Source organism: Ursus americanus, chromosome 22 (assembly GCF_024610735.1).
Source record: "Ursus americanus isolate L20-20 chromosome 22, mUrsAme1.1.p, whole genome shotgun sequence".
In the NCBI taxonomy this organism is placed as follows: Eukaryota; Metazoa; Chordata; class Mammalia; order Carnivora; family Ursidae; genus Ursus; species Ursus americanus.
In genome coordinates, this window is record NC_142148.1 from 21097340 (window position 1) to 21111652 (window position 14313).

Here is a 14313-nt window from a genome sequence, read left to right on the forward strand (position 1 = left end):
TGCCACAATTTGTCTATTTGTTCATCCACTGATGAACAGTGGGGGTGTTTCTACCTTTTGGCTATTATGAATAATGCTGCTAAAAACATTCATGTACAAGTTTTTGAGTGGACATATGTTTTCATTTCTCTTGGATGTATGTATACCTAGAAGTGGAATTGCTGGGGCATATAGTAATTCTGAGGAACCATCAGACTTTTTTCGGAATTGGCTGCACCATTTGACATGCCCACCAGCAATGTGTAAGCGTTCTGACTTCTCCACATCTTTACCAATAGTTGTCAGCTGAACTCTTGGTTCTAGCCATCCTAGTAGGTGTGAAATGGTATCTCATTGTGGTTTTAATTTGCATCTCCCAGATAACTAATGCTGTCAAGCATCTTTTCATGTGCTTATTACAAATTTGCATATCTTCTTCAGAGAAATGTCTATTCAGATCCTTTTCCCATTTTTTAATTAGTTAATTCTTTTTATTACTTAGTTGTAAGAGCTCTTTATTCTGGATACAAGTCCTTGATATATCGTTTACAAATATTTTCTTCTATTCTAGGGGTCACCTTCTCACTTTCCTGATGGTATCTTTAGAAGCACACCAGTTTTTAATTTTGATGAAGTCCAACTCATCTGTTTTGTCTTTTGTTACCTGTGTTTTTGGTGTCAGAGCTAAGAAACCATCGCCAAATCCAATGACATGAAGATGTTTGCTTTTAAGAGTTTGTCTACATTTGCTTTGAAGAGTTTAAAAGTTTAAGTTCCAATATTTAGTTCTTTGATTCATTTTGAGTTCATCTTTGTATGTAGTGTGAGATAATGGTACAACTTCATTCATTTGCATGGGGATATCCAATGGTCCCAGTACCATTTATAGAAGACTATTCTTTCCCCATTCCATGGTCTTGGTATTCTTGTTGCAAATCAGCTGACCACAGACACACAGTTTTATCTTTGGATTCTCAAGTATATTCTATTAAGTTATGTCAGTACCACACTGTCTTGATTACCAACCACTGATTTGTAGTAAGTTTAAAAACTGGGGCGGGGTGCCTCAGTGGCTCAGTCGTTAAGCATCTGCCTTCAGTTCAGGGCGTGATCCCAGGGTCCTAGGATCGAGCCCCGCATTGGGCTCTCTGCTCTGCTGGAAGCCCGCTTCTCCCATTCCCCCTGCTTGTGTTCCCTCTCTCGCTGGCTGCTCTCTGTCAAATAAATAAATAAAATCTTAAAAAAAAAAAAAAGAATTAAAAAAATAAATAAAAAATAAAAACTGGGAATCCTACATTGTTCTTTTTTCAAGACTATCTGGTTATTCTAGGTCCCCTGCAATTCCATGTGAATTTAGGATCAGCGTGTCAATTTCTACAATGAAGTCAGCTGGCTTTTCGATAGGGACTGTGCTGGATCTGTAGATCATTTTGGGGAGTACTGCCATCTTCACAATATTAAGCCTTCTGATCCATGAATATGAAATATTTTCCCATTTATCAGCTCTCCTTTAATTTCCTTCAACAATGTTTTGTAGTTTTCAGAGTATAAATTTTGTAATTCTTTTGTTAAATTTATTCCTAGGTATTGTATTCTTGATGCTATTGTAAATGGAACTGTCTTCATAGTTTTATTTTTGGACTGTTCATTGCAAGTGTACAGAATACAACTGACTTTTGTACATTAATCTTTATATTATCCTGCAACCTTGCTGAACTCACTTATTAGTACTATAATTTTTTGGTGGATTCTTTAGGACTGTCTACTGACTTAAGATAACATCATTTGCAAATAGAAATAGTTTTACTTATTCCTTTCCAATCTGCATGCCTTTTATTTCACTTCCTTGCTTAACTGCCCTGGCTAGAACCTCCAGTAAAATGCTGAATATAGGTGGTGAAGGAGGACATCCTTGTCTTGTTGCTGATCTTAGGGGGGAAAGCATGCAGTCTTTCACCATTAAGAATGATATTAGCCGTGGATTTTTTGTGGATGCTCTAATATGAAAGGTTGGGGAAGTTCCCTTCTATTCCTAGTTTAGGTGTTTTTCTCATGAAAGGTGTTGGGTTTTGTCAAGTGCTTTCTGCATCTTATTATTCCTTTCTCTATTTTTCAGTATCTTTCATTTTTCCATAATAAACATGCATTACTCTTTAGACTTAGGAAAGTTAAATTGTTTTCAAGAAAAAAGGTGATTTTTCCCCTGCCACTGACTACTGTTCTTGCAAACAGTTCTCTAAGAACTATAATTTTCTATAACCTTACAGTCTTTAACACTCTATGAGATAGAGAGGAACGAGTCAATCATTTCGTATCTTAGTATACCTGGTAAATCAACCAACCAAGCCAATATTCAGTATTCACTGAGGACTTACTCAGTACTATAGTAGACACAAGAGAAAAACAAAAATTAAGACATGGCTTCTGCTTTCAAAAACACGTAAATCTATTTAGGGAAACTAAATTAATATGAAATAATCAGGCAAAAGTAGAAATTGGCAAATGACTTTTTCCCCTATGTATTATTCACATCTACAAATATTTACTGGATACATCTCATGTGAATAGGACATATCAAGTCCCAGTCCTCATGGAGCTTACATTCTAACTGCAGGAGACAAATGGAAAGTCAAGATACTGGATAGTGTTAAGTGTTATGGAAATAATGCAGTGTAAAAGAATGAATGAAGAGGATATTTTAGGTTAGGTTATTAAGGAAGGCCTCTTTAGGGGTAACATTTGTACTGAGATCTGAGTGTTGAGATGAATCAGTCTTGTACATTTTAAGGGCAAAATATTAAAGGCAGAAGGAATAGCACGTGCAAAGGCCCTAAGGTGGAAATGGGCTGGCACGGTCAAAGAACAGACAGAAGGCAGGCATTTTTGAAGCGGACAGGAATGGTATTCCTAGCTTAGATCTGAGGAGAAAACATGGGCTATACTAAAAGCCATGCCACCTTGTCTTGTGTCCAAGGAGGTCTAGGAGGTTCTAGGAGTTGAGAAGATATAATTCAACATACTTGTTCTGAGACCATTATGTGTTAGTTACTTTAGAGGGAGAGAGAGATTATGTGTATTTGGGGGAGTACAAGAAAAGACAGATATATATGTAAATATCTGAAAGCAGGTGAGAGAGTAAGGAGTGAGAATGAGCTACTCCTAGTAAAGCCTGGAGAAGAAAGTCCATCAGCTTGAGAGGAAAATCAGGCTAAGATTTTTAAAAATTATTATTTTAAGAATATGGACAATTCGATCATATTTTTAGAGCATCAAGAAGCCAATGGTGATAAGGATACTAAAGATATAAAAGGGGAGAATGGACAGATGGAGTAAGGTGATTACCAGGCAACGGGAGGCAAGCCTGACCAAACAGGTGGTAATAACGTAACCCAAAGCCCTCCACCCAATTTCTCATCTGAAAGCCAAAGAAAAGGAATCAGAAATAACATCCCTTTGGATAGTCTTTTGCAAAGGAAACAATATTAAGACATTGTATTATTGAAGTGCTAAAGATGACAAGGCATGCTTATCTTAGGTCAGACTAGCCAACCAAAATTGAGTCCCAGTGAGTGAAAGAAAGAGGGGGTACGTAAAGAGCTTGTTGACAGCGCCCCTTGGTGCTAGCCCACCCTGGTTTACCTGAGACTGTCCCACTCTTAGCATTGAGAGTACCATATCCTGGGAAACCTCTCAGCCCCGGACAAACTGAGATAGTTGGACATCTTATTTGATGCCAACCTTAAAAGACCAAGGATGTATTGTAAACATTCTTACCTTTACTCCCCTTGCCAGAGACTTAATCAAAACAACCCACAGATACTCACAAATGACATTCAACACAGCTACTGAGTTTAAAAGGAAATAAAAGGTTACTACCGAGCATGTGCCTTCGTCCAGCAGGCGCTACACTAGCTGCTGGCAATTCTAAGCTCCCTGTCTGTAAGCAATTTAAGGACAGTTAAATAAAAATAATTTCAAAAGCCCAAAGCAATGGAAATTAAGTCCAAGGTGGTGAGCGGTGGAGATAATTAATTTTATTTGGGAGAAGTTAGTGAAGGTGTCACGTGGACAGTAATATCTGAATGCAATCTGAAGAATGAGCATTTGCCAGGCAGAGAGGAGAGAGTGGTGCCACTGGTGACAGTGTGGGTACGCAGCACATGCAAACGTATGGGAGGCTGTAAGAGCGTGCCACCTAGGGGAAGCAGAGGTAGCTGTGAATGACCGGGGTTGGCAGATGACTAAGGAGAGGCGGGCAGAGGTCACAAGAGGCCCTAGACATGCTGCCGGGGCCCCTGGGTTCACAGATGTTGAGAAGACATGAAATGTTGAAAAAAGGGCACTGGATGGATACATTCTAGAAAGCTTATTCTGGCGGCCCTGTGATGAAGGCACTAGAGGGAAGACAGAGTGGGGGGCAGGGAGGAGAGTTAGGAGACCATGACAATGGTGTAAGTGAAAAATGACAAAGAGCTTTGCACACCATACTGGTATAAAAAAAAAAAAAGGCATATTTGCGAGACATGAAATCTTAAATATCAGGAGCAGGGTAAACAAGGTTCCAAATTCAGCAGAAAAGGATTTTTTGGACCAAGCTGGAATTCTAACAGGAAGCTAGGCAAATAATGTATTTGTTTTCACTGCAGCTGGACTTGAGTATCCTACTTCACAAACCTGAATTTGCAAAGGTTATGACTAGGGCACATAACGATGTGAGCAGAAATTAGGAAACCAAGCTATAATATCCTCATTGTTTAGTCACTAGGAAAAGGCTTCCTGAAATGAAGGATGGTCATGTCCCCGGGCACCTGCCGTTACCATGCAGCATACATTCAAACCATTTCACAAATAAAACAGAATTGTTGGAAATACTAAAAGTAAAAGACTCTGATTTAGCCAAGTCTCCCTCTTTTTTCCTGCCTAAGCAAATTCAACAAACAAAAGATTTAAAAAGTAAAACCCTTCTTCACGTAGGCAGTGTAAGACACGTTTAAGGGGGCAGTAATTGCATATTGATCACCATTTAGGCAGGCTGCATGGAGGTGAACTTTGGAATATTCATTGGGCTTAAGTTCAGGCTTTTAGCAATCAATAGCTGTTTGGCCTGACTTTCGTGGGTTGACTTTATTTGAAATATTTATTCTACTGGAGGACAAGTAGTTTATCTTAGTCTTGTCTGGGTTCATCAGGTTGTCGATCACGCCAGGACCAAAGTGAATGCTAGCCTCTATAAAAGTGGGTGGTTGTGGGAAATGACATAGAATCGGCTACTGCTCCTTATTCTGCCAAAATGAACCTTATGATGAGGTGGAAGGGATGGGGAGAGGGAAGTTTCCATTGCTGTCTTAATTAGCTTGTTCTTCTTTATCATACAAAACCACTCTCGCTGTAAACACGTATTCTGAGTATAATTTTTTTTTGTTCATTTGTTCTTTCATCAAATATATGAGGTTCCTAACAGGTGCCAGATAGAAGTTGATGACATAGAGGCAGGCACGGCTCGTGTGTGTCAGGAACTCAGTTCACAGGCGAGACAGATACGCAGACAATGGGTATACTGAGAAAAGCCAAGCACCACAGTGAAGGTTTTGTTCTACAAAGCAGAATATGAACGCAGGAAGGAGGGCTGACTGTATTTGAGTCAGAGAGGCCTCGCAAAAGAGATGATGCCCGAACCAAGCTTCACCGGATGTCTTTCCCAGACAGGTGAAAAGGGAGAGGGTGTTTTAAGCAGACAGAAACAACAGCACAAGCAAAGACCCAAGTAGGCAGGAACATTCAGGGAAGTGGTGCACTGTACTACTAGAATACAAAGAGCAAGAGGGGCAGCAGCAAAACATGAAGCCTGCTGAGTCTGTGTATTAGAAAGATTATAGCTGCCACAGTGGATCGAACAGTACTTGGTGGGGGGGGGTGTCAGAAGGCAGAGGGAAAATATATTAGAGGCAGAGAGATGGATAAAAAAAAAATAAAAAGCAAAGTAAGAGTAGACTAGGAGTAAAAAGGACTGAATTCAGATTGAACCTGAGGTGCCTATGAGACATAGCACTGACGTCCAGCTTAAGCTCATGGGTCTAAAGTCTAGGAATGAGATTAAAAATAGGGGCAAATTTGGAAGAATTATTCAATCTACATGCAGTGTCTGAATCAATGGTGTAAATACGACTACCCTGAAAGGGTACAGAAAAAAGGGAAGAAACCCTGGAGGAAAGTGACTTGAAGAACAAGTAAAAGAGGTAAAGTCCACTCCCTCCGTAAGCAAAAGGCACTGGTGAATAGGAAAAAAAAAAAAAAAAGGTGACAGGCAGTCTTTAAAAGATACGGTGAACCACGAATTAATCCTGGCAAGAAACTTGGATGATGCAGTATGAAATCATTTTTGTTTGCTTTACAACGAACACGATAAAGTTGACTTCCTTTTAGCTCCCAGAAGAGAAGATCACTTTCCAGGATCCAGGATTTCTATGGATGAGACAGTGAGATCAATGTAACTAAATTCATAGCTGCTCTCGAACTACTGTGCCAAAGAACACTGGTGCTCTGCAAGATGCTAAGAGATACCCCACCGCTAAAACAGAATAATGGTGATCTTCTACGTTGCTAGACATAGTTTTTCAATTTTCCATATCTATTCCCATCCATTTTTCATAAACTACTGGTACCAACCACTGCTTGACTAACTGCCAGCGAACAAAACAAATACGTAGAAAACAGAGGTTAAGATTCTGGTGTACAGCACTATGGTGGCCCAGATGTGCACAGAAACCACTCACAGGTTGGCAAACTGTATGCAAAGGGCCAGAGAGAAAATACTGCAGGTTTCATGGGCCGTATATGCTTTCTGTAGCATCTTTTCCTTTGTGTGTGTTTTAAAATATATGTGACACTTCTAAGATACAAAAACCATTCTTAGTTTGTTGGTCACAGAAAACAGCAGGCCTCAGCCAGATTTGTTCCACAGGCCTTAGTTGCCAATCCCTAATAAAGAGGATCAACAAAACTCAAATCTGGTTCTTCAAAAAGACCAATAAAATGGACACACCTTTGGCAAGAGTGATCAAGAAAGAGAGACAAGGCACACACAAAAAAACCAATAACGGGTTTGATAAGAAAGGGAGAGAACTAACCGGGGATGTACTGTATGGTGACTAACATAATATAATAAAAAATCATTAAAAAAAAAAAAAAAAGAAAAGAAAAGAAAGGGAGAGAACTGCAGATACAGCAGATATTAAGACAACTGAGCATGAGGAATAATTTTATGCCAAAATCTTGGAAAATGGGTAAGATGGACAAATTCCTAGGAAAATATAAATTTCCCCAACTGACTCAACAAAAAGAAAAAAGAAAACCTGAATGGGTCTATAGCCATTCAGAAAACTCAATCAGTAGTTAAAATCTTCTCTCAAAGAAAATTTGAAGGCCAGAAGCAATCACTATCAAGTCCTAGCAAATATTTAAGATGGAAATAATTCCAGTATTACTTAACTCCTACATTATTCAGCTCATTTAATAAAGCTAAAATAAACAAACAAAACCTTTCTGAAAGTAAACTTACAGGCCAAACTCACTCAGGTATAGGTATCAAATTCCTAAATAAAATACAGAATCCTAGAAAACATAAAAAAGATGGGCTTCTCCCAGGAATGCAAGGTTAGTTCAACATTAGAAAATCTGTTAATGCAATTTGCATTATATTAACTTTAAAAAACCATCTCAATAAATGCAGAAAAAGCATTTGATAAAACTGACTGATCAATTATGTAAAATCTGTGACATCAATAAGAGAAGAATTTTCCTTAAACTGATAAATGCTATCTCCAAAAAACTCAAAACAAACATTATACTCAATAAAATACACTCCCTTTAACACCAGGAATAAGAAAAGTTTGCCCTTGATCACAACTCCTTCCTATTTAACCCTGCATTAGAAGTCATAGCTAGTAAAATGTAAACATACAAACTAACAAATTATTGAAATTAAATGTGACAGAAAATAATCTTTTTCCCACCTATTAACTGCTACTCCTAAAAGGGGCATATACCCAGGGATTTGCTACTAAAAGTTTAACAACTAGCTCTCCTGGAAAAAAGTGCTGACTTGCTTTATTTTCCAATTTACATGGTGTAAATACTCCCACTATACCGGATTTCAAGTTACCAATGTGATACCACTAAACACGGTGTTGGAAAGAGAGGTGTACAGGGAGCTCTCATGAGCCTGTGCGAGCTAGCTCCAACGTCTCACTGTTCATACTTCCCTCCCTGTACCATGGACATCAGATTTGGCCATGTGACTTTTTATGGCCAATAAAATGTGAGCATAAGTAATATATGCGCCTTAAGAGGAGCAGTTTAAAGATTTATTGCATTATTCAACCTTTTCTCTCTGCTCTGAGAAAGTCACAACCCACTGAACACTGTTCCTTCAGTGTGAATCCCAAAATAAAGATGTGGAGCAAAACTTCAGATGGCCAGAGATGGATGTATCAGGAGTGAAAAATAAACATCTGTCACCGAAAGTCCTTGAGGTTGCAGAGTTGCTACTGCAACAAAACCAGCCTGACACGTGACATAGCAAAGTTGCTTAATATAAGATCAATACATAAAAGTTATTTGTATTACTGTCCACTAGCACTGAATAGTAAGAAAATGTATACTAGAAAGTATTTTTAAAAATAGATAATATGCTCTTGGACTTCTACTGTGGGCCAACATGGAGTAACAGGGACTAAATTTATATCTCCCCTCCCACACCCAAAATAAACTAACAAACAAAAGAACAAAACATATAAAACAATGGTTTTCAGACACTTGACATCACAAGACAATGATCCCTGGGAGAGGGAAACCTGCAATGAGCCCAGATGGCTGCTTGGAGAGTTTCCAGGCCTCAGAGCAGGGTGGAGACACAGGGCAGAGTAGGGAAGACCAGTGCGGCTGGAGCTCACAGGGAGGCGGCCTGCCAGACCTAGAGCTGCACAGAGATGTGCACAGGGTCTCTTTGAGTCTTCAGCTGAGTGCTAATTAGGAGGTGCATGTGAGGAAACTAGCCAAGGCTGCAGAAAGGAGCTACCTGAAAGAAGAAGGGGGAAGCAATGCCTAGAACTCACCGAGGGCCAGAAATAGTTGTGTTCCCAACAGTCGGAGTGGAAAAACTTTGTGAATTCACAGTACATCAGGCGGAGAACTCAGGAGGGTATTGCTTCACTCCTGAGGCAAAATTAGCCAGAGACTAAAGGCTAGTCTGATCCCACCTAACAGAGCTTAAAAGTAGGCCTCCAAAGGAGGAAACTACTCCCAGTAATTTAACTATATGCTAGAACAAAGCTCAAGAATATTTATAAGGAGACACAGACAGACACATATAGACACGCGCGCACATTCAGCATCCAACAAGGTAAAATTCACAATGTTTAAATTCCAGAAAAAACTTAACAGGCATTTAAAGAGGCAGGAAAATATTAACCATAAAGAAGAGGAAAATAATAAAAATAACATAGATGACAGAATCGAAGACATTAAAATTGTTTTATTATAACTATATTTGATATATTCAAGGTTAAAAAAAGCTTCAGTATGCTAACTAGACACAGGGAAGGTATCTAGAGAAGAAAAAATACAATGTCTGGTGAACAATACACTGGATAAGATTAAGTACGGAAGAAAAGAGTGAGCCTGAATACATAACAATAGAAACTATCTAAAATAAAACACAGAAAGAAAAAAAAAAAAGACTGGAAAAAACTAATAGATGACCAGTGAACCATGGTTGGACAACTTCAAATAGCCAATATACATGTAACTGGAGTTCCTGACAGGAGGGTGGGGACAAGAAAAAAAAAATTGAAAATATACAGGGACAAGGAAAAAAACTGAAAATATAATGACTGAAAATTTTCCACACTTGATGAAAACTATAAGCCCACAGATCCAAGAAGCTCAATGAAGTCCAAACACAAGAGACATGAAGGAAACTACATCAAGGAACCTCATAACCAGACTGTTCAAAATCAGCAACAGAGAAGATCCTAAAAACATCCAGACAAAAGGGGACACATTACATACGGAACAACTAACATAAGAATGACAGCCGATGGGGCGCCTGGGTGGCACAGTCGTTAAGCGTCTGCCTTCGGCTCAGGGCGTGATCCCAGCGTTATGGGATCGAGCCCCACATCAGGCTCCTCCGCTATGAGCCTGCTTCTTCCTCTCCTACTCCCCCTGCTTGTGTTCCCTCTCTCGCTGGCTGTCTCTATCTCTGTCAAATAAATAAATAAAATCTTTAAAAAATAAAAATAAAAAAAAAAGAATGACAGCCGACTTCTCATGGCTAACCAAGCAATCTGGAAGACAGTGAAGCAATGCTATTAAGAGAACTGAAAGAAAAAAAAAAGCCTATTAACACAGAATGCTATACGTGGTGAAAATATCATTCAAAGGTGAAGGCGAGTATTTTTTCAGACATACCCAAGTTGACGAACGTCATCACCAATAGACCAGCACTACAACAGATGTTGAAGGATATCGTTAGGGAAGAAAGAAACTGATACCAGAAAAAATCTGAATCTACACAAAAGAATGAAGAGAGCACTGGCAATGGCAAATGGGTTGGTAAAAATAAAAGATTTTTTTCTACCTTAAAAAAATCTCTTTATAAAAGATAATTATTTAAACAAAAAAACAAACAATATGTTTTGGTATTTATAACATATACAGAAGTAAAATATATGACAACAATAGCACAAAAACCAGGAGGGAGAAATGGAAGTCTATTGTTGCAAAATTCTTACACTATAGATGAAATGGTATACTACTGCCTAAAGACAGACTGTAGTAAGTTAAAGATGTATACTGTAAATTTGAAAACAACCACTAAAAAGGCAAAGAGAAAGAGCTAAGAAGCCACCTAAGAAAATAACACAGGATAATAAAAGATGTTAATCCAAAGGCAGGCAGATGTGGGGCGCCTGGCTGGCTCGGTTAGTACAGCAAGTGACTCTTGATCTCAGGGTTGTGAGTTTGAGCTCCATGTTGGGTGTAGAGATTACTTAAAAAACAAAATCTTAAAAAAATAAAAGAAGGCAGACAAAGCAAAAATGTAAATGGCATAAACATCTCAATTAAAAGGGAGAAATTGTTACGGAAGACTCCACTGTATACTGCCCACAAAAAAACCCCACATTTTAAATATAAAGACACATAGGCTTGCAGATGGCTATCTTCTCACCATGTCCTCACACAGCCTTTCTCCGTGTACCCATATTCCTGATGACATCTCTTCCTCTTCTCACAAGACCACCAATTCTATTGGATTAGGGACCTACCCTTACGACCCCATTCAACCTTAATTACCATCTTAACAGCCCTATTTCCAAACACAGCCACCTTGGCATCAGGGCTTCAAATATGAATAGAGGAGGGGACAAAATTTATTGCATGATAGATGGTAAAAGATATAGCACGCTTACACTAATCAAGAGAAAGTTGTACTGGCTATATTAATATCAAACAAAGTAGATTCCAAATCAAGGAACATTATCAGGGATAAAGAGAGTCACTTCATAATGACAAAAGAGTCAATTAGGCAAGATAGCATATACTCCTAAATGTTTAAGCACCTAAAAGAATTTCAAAATACATAAGGCAAAAACTGACAACTCAAAGGAGAAACAGACATATTCACAATTATAGTCAGAGGTTTCAACATCCCTTTTATAACTGATAGAATAAGTAGACGGAAAATCTGTAAGGACAGAGAAGACTTAAACATCACCATTAACTTAACCTAGTTGATATTTTACAGAACATTCTTTTCAGATGCACAGGAATATTTAGCAACATAAACTATATTCTGGGCCAAAAACAAGTCTTAATAAATTTAAAAGGATTCAAATCATATAAAGTATGTTCTCTAACTACAATGGTATTGGAGTAGAAATAAAAAACAGAAAGAACATTTGGGAAATCCCCAAGTATTTGGAAACTAAATAATACACTTCTAAATAACTCATGGGTCAAGGATGAAATGAAAAGATAAATCAGAAAGTATTTTGAACTGAAAATACAGCATACCAAAATGTGTGTGACAAGGCTTAAGACAGCAATTAGAGGGAAATTTACAGCATCAAACATATTAAAAAATAAGATCTCGGGGCTCCTGGGTGGATCAGTTGGTTAAGCGGTTGACTCTTGATTTGGGCTCAGGTCATGAGCCAGGGTGGTGAGACAGAGCTCCACATCAGGCCCTGAGCTCAGCAGGGAGTCGGCCTGAGATTCTCTGCCTCTCCTTCTGTCCCTCCCCCTGCTTGTGTGCTCTCTCTCTCTAAAATAAATAAATAAACCTTTTAAAAAAATAAGATCTCAAATAAATGATCTTCAGAACCACCCTGAGAAATGAGAAAATAGCCAATTAAACCCCCAAGTAATCAGAAGAAAAATAATGATCAGAGCAGAAATCACTGACATAGAAAACAAAAAACATTAGAGAGAAATCAGTAAGAAAAACCTGATTCTCTGACAAGATCAACAAAATTGATAGCCAGCCTGGTTAGGAAAAAAAGAACATGTCAACGGCCAACACTGGGAATAAGGGAGAGCACATCACTACGCATTCTACAGATATTAAAGAATAAGGAAATACTCATGAACAACTTCATGCTCGTTAAGTTCGACCACTAAGATAAAATGAATTCCTTGAGAGACACCGACTACCTAAGTTTACTCAAATGGGAAAACAAACAAACAAACATTGGAATAAACTTAAAAATTATATCTCATCGAAGTTTAAAACTTTTCAAAAGACTAAGAAAATGAAAAGGCAAGTTATGGAGTTGGAGAAACTATATGTAAAACATATCTGACAAAAGGTTGTATCTATGATATATTAAAAACTGTTATAATTCAACAATAAGACAAATAACTCCCCCTCCTCCCGCCAAAATGGGCAAGAGATTGGACACCACCGAAGAAGCTATATGAGTGGCAAATAAGCCCATGGAAAAAGCCTATTATCATTAGCCACAAGGGAAATGAAAATTAAAAGCACAAGATACCTATACATACCCATTAGAATGACTAAAACAAAAAACACTGACCACACCAAGAATTAGTGAGGATATGGAGCAAATGGAAGTCTCATACACTGCTGGTGGGAATATAAAAATGGTATGGTATAACACATTTGTAAAAACAGATTAATAGTGTCTTAGAAAGTTAACCATATACCTATCCTATGACCCAGACATTCAACTCATAAGCATTTATCCAAGAGAAATGAAAAATATGTCCATCCAAAGATATTCATAACTTTGTTCATTAGAGCAAAAAACTAAAACCCAAATGTCCATCAACAAGTGAATAAACAAACTGTGATATATTCATAAAATGGAATGCTACCCAGCAAAGAAAAAGGAACTATTGACACACATGGAATAAATCTCAAAAAAATATCCCATTTCCTACAGTTAAATATGCCAGACCAAAAAAAAGAGTACATAGTGTAATGACTCCATTTACATAAAGTTCTAGAAAATGCAAACTAACCTATAATGGACAGAAAGCAAATCAATGGTTGCTTAGAGACTTGAGGTGAAGGGAGAGGAGTTATGGATTACCACGCAGCCCAAGGAAACATTTGGGTACAATAAGTATGTTTGTTGTCATGTTTGCAGTGATGGTATGATAGGTCGACACACACTGCAAAACACATCAACTTGTGTACTTTAAATATGTACAATTTAGCAGCCCTGAAATGATGAATAGCTATAAAGTCTGATGGAAGGGCTCCGACAGGCCCTCCACCATTTCCTGCCAAGTAATCTTGCTTCAGTTTAATCTGCCTTCTCAGCCACAGCACTTTCCATTTATGAAGAGGTAACGCCAGCCTGGAGGGCTGTTGGAAGGATTACTTTGTGCTTTGAAGCGTTTTTCTGGTTCCCAGAGAACAGGTGCAAACTACTACTATCCATCTAAGAAAGAATGATAATATTCAGTGAATGGGGAAAGGGAACGCTTGCTTGTTGGACAAACAACAAGCAAGATGTGTGTGTGCAGCTTGGAGCACAAACTGTATATAACCCCACCAGGAAGCTCAGCTGATTTCTAAAATGTTTGCATTATTATTTTGCTTTTGCAGTTAAATCCCAGAGACTGAAAGTCAGAAGAAAAGGCTCTAACTCTTAAAAAACAACAACAAAAACCTAAAAAGGACCACAAGAATAAAAAATGCAATAGGGTTTGGACCTTCCCATGTTCATTAGGAACAAAACCAATACAGAACAAGGTAAAAACCAAGGGAATAAAATTTCAAGGTTTAAGAGAGTTCCCCAGGCT

The 14313-nt window shown here is 38.2% G+C and overlaps 1 protein-coding gene across 3 annotated transcripts in view; it reads right to left on the bottom strand.

Annotated features, from left to right (window-relative positions):
* Nucleotides 1-14313, bottom strand: part of CTNNBL1 (catenin beta like 1) — a 155693-nt gene that overhangs the window by 61655 nt on the left and 79725 nt on the right. The window lies entirely within an intron of this gene.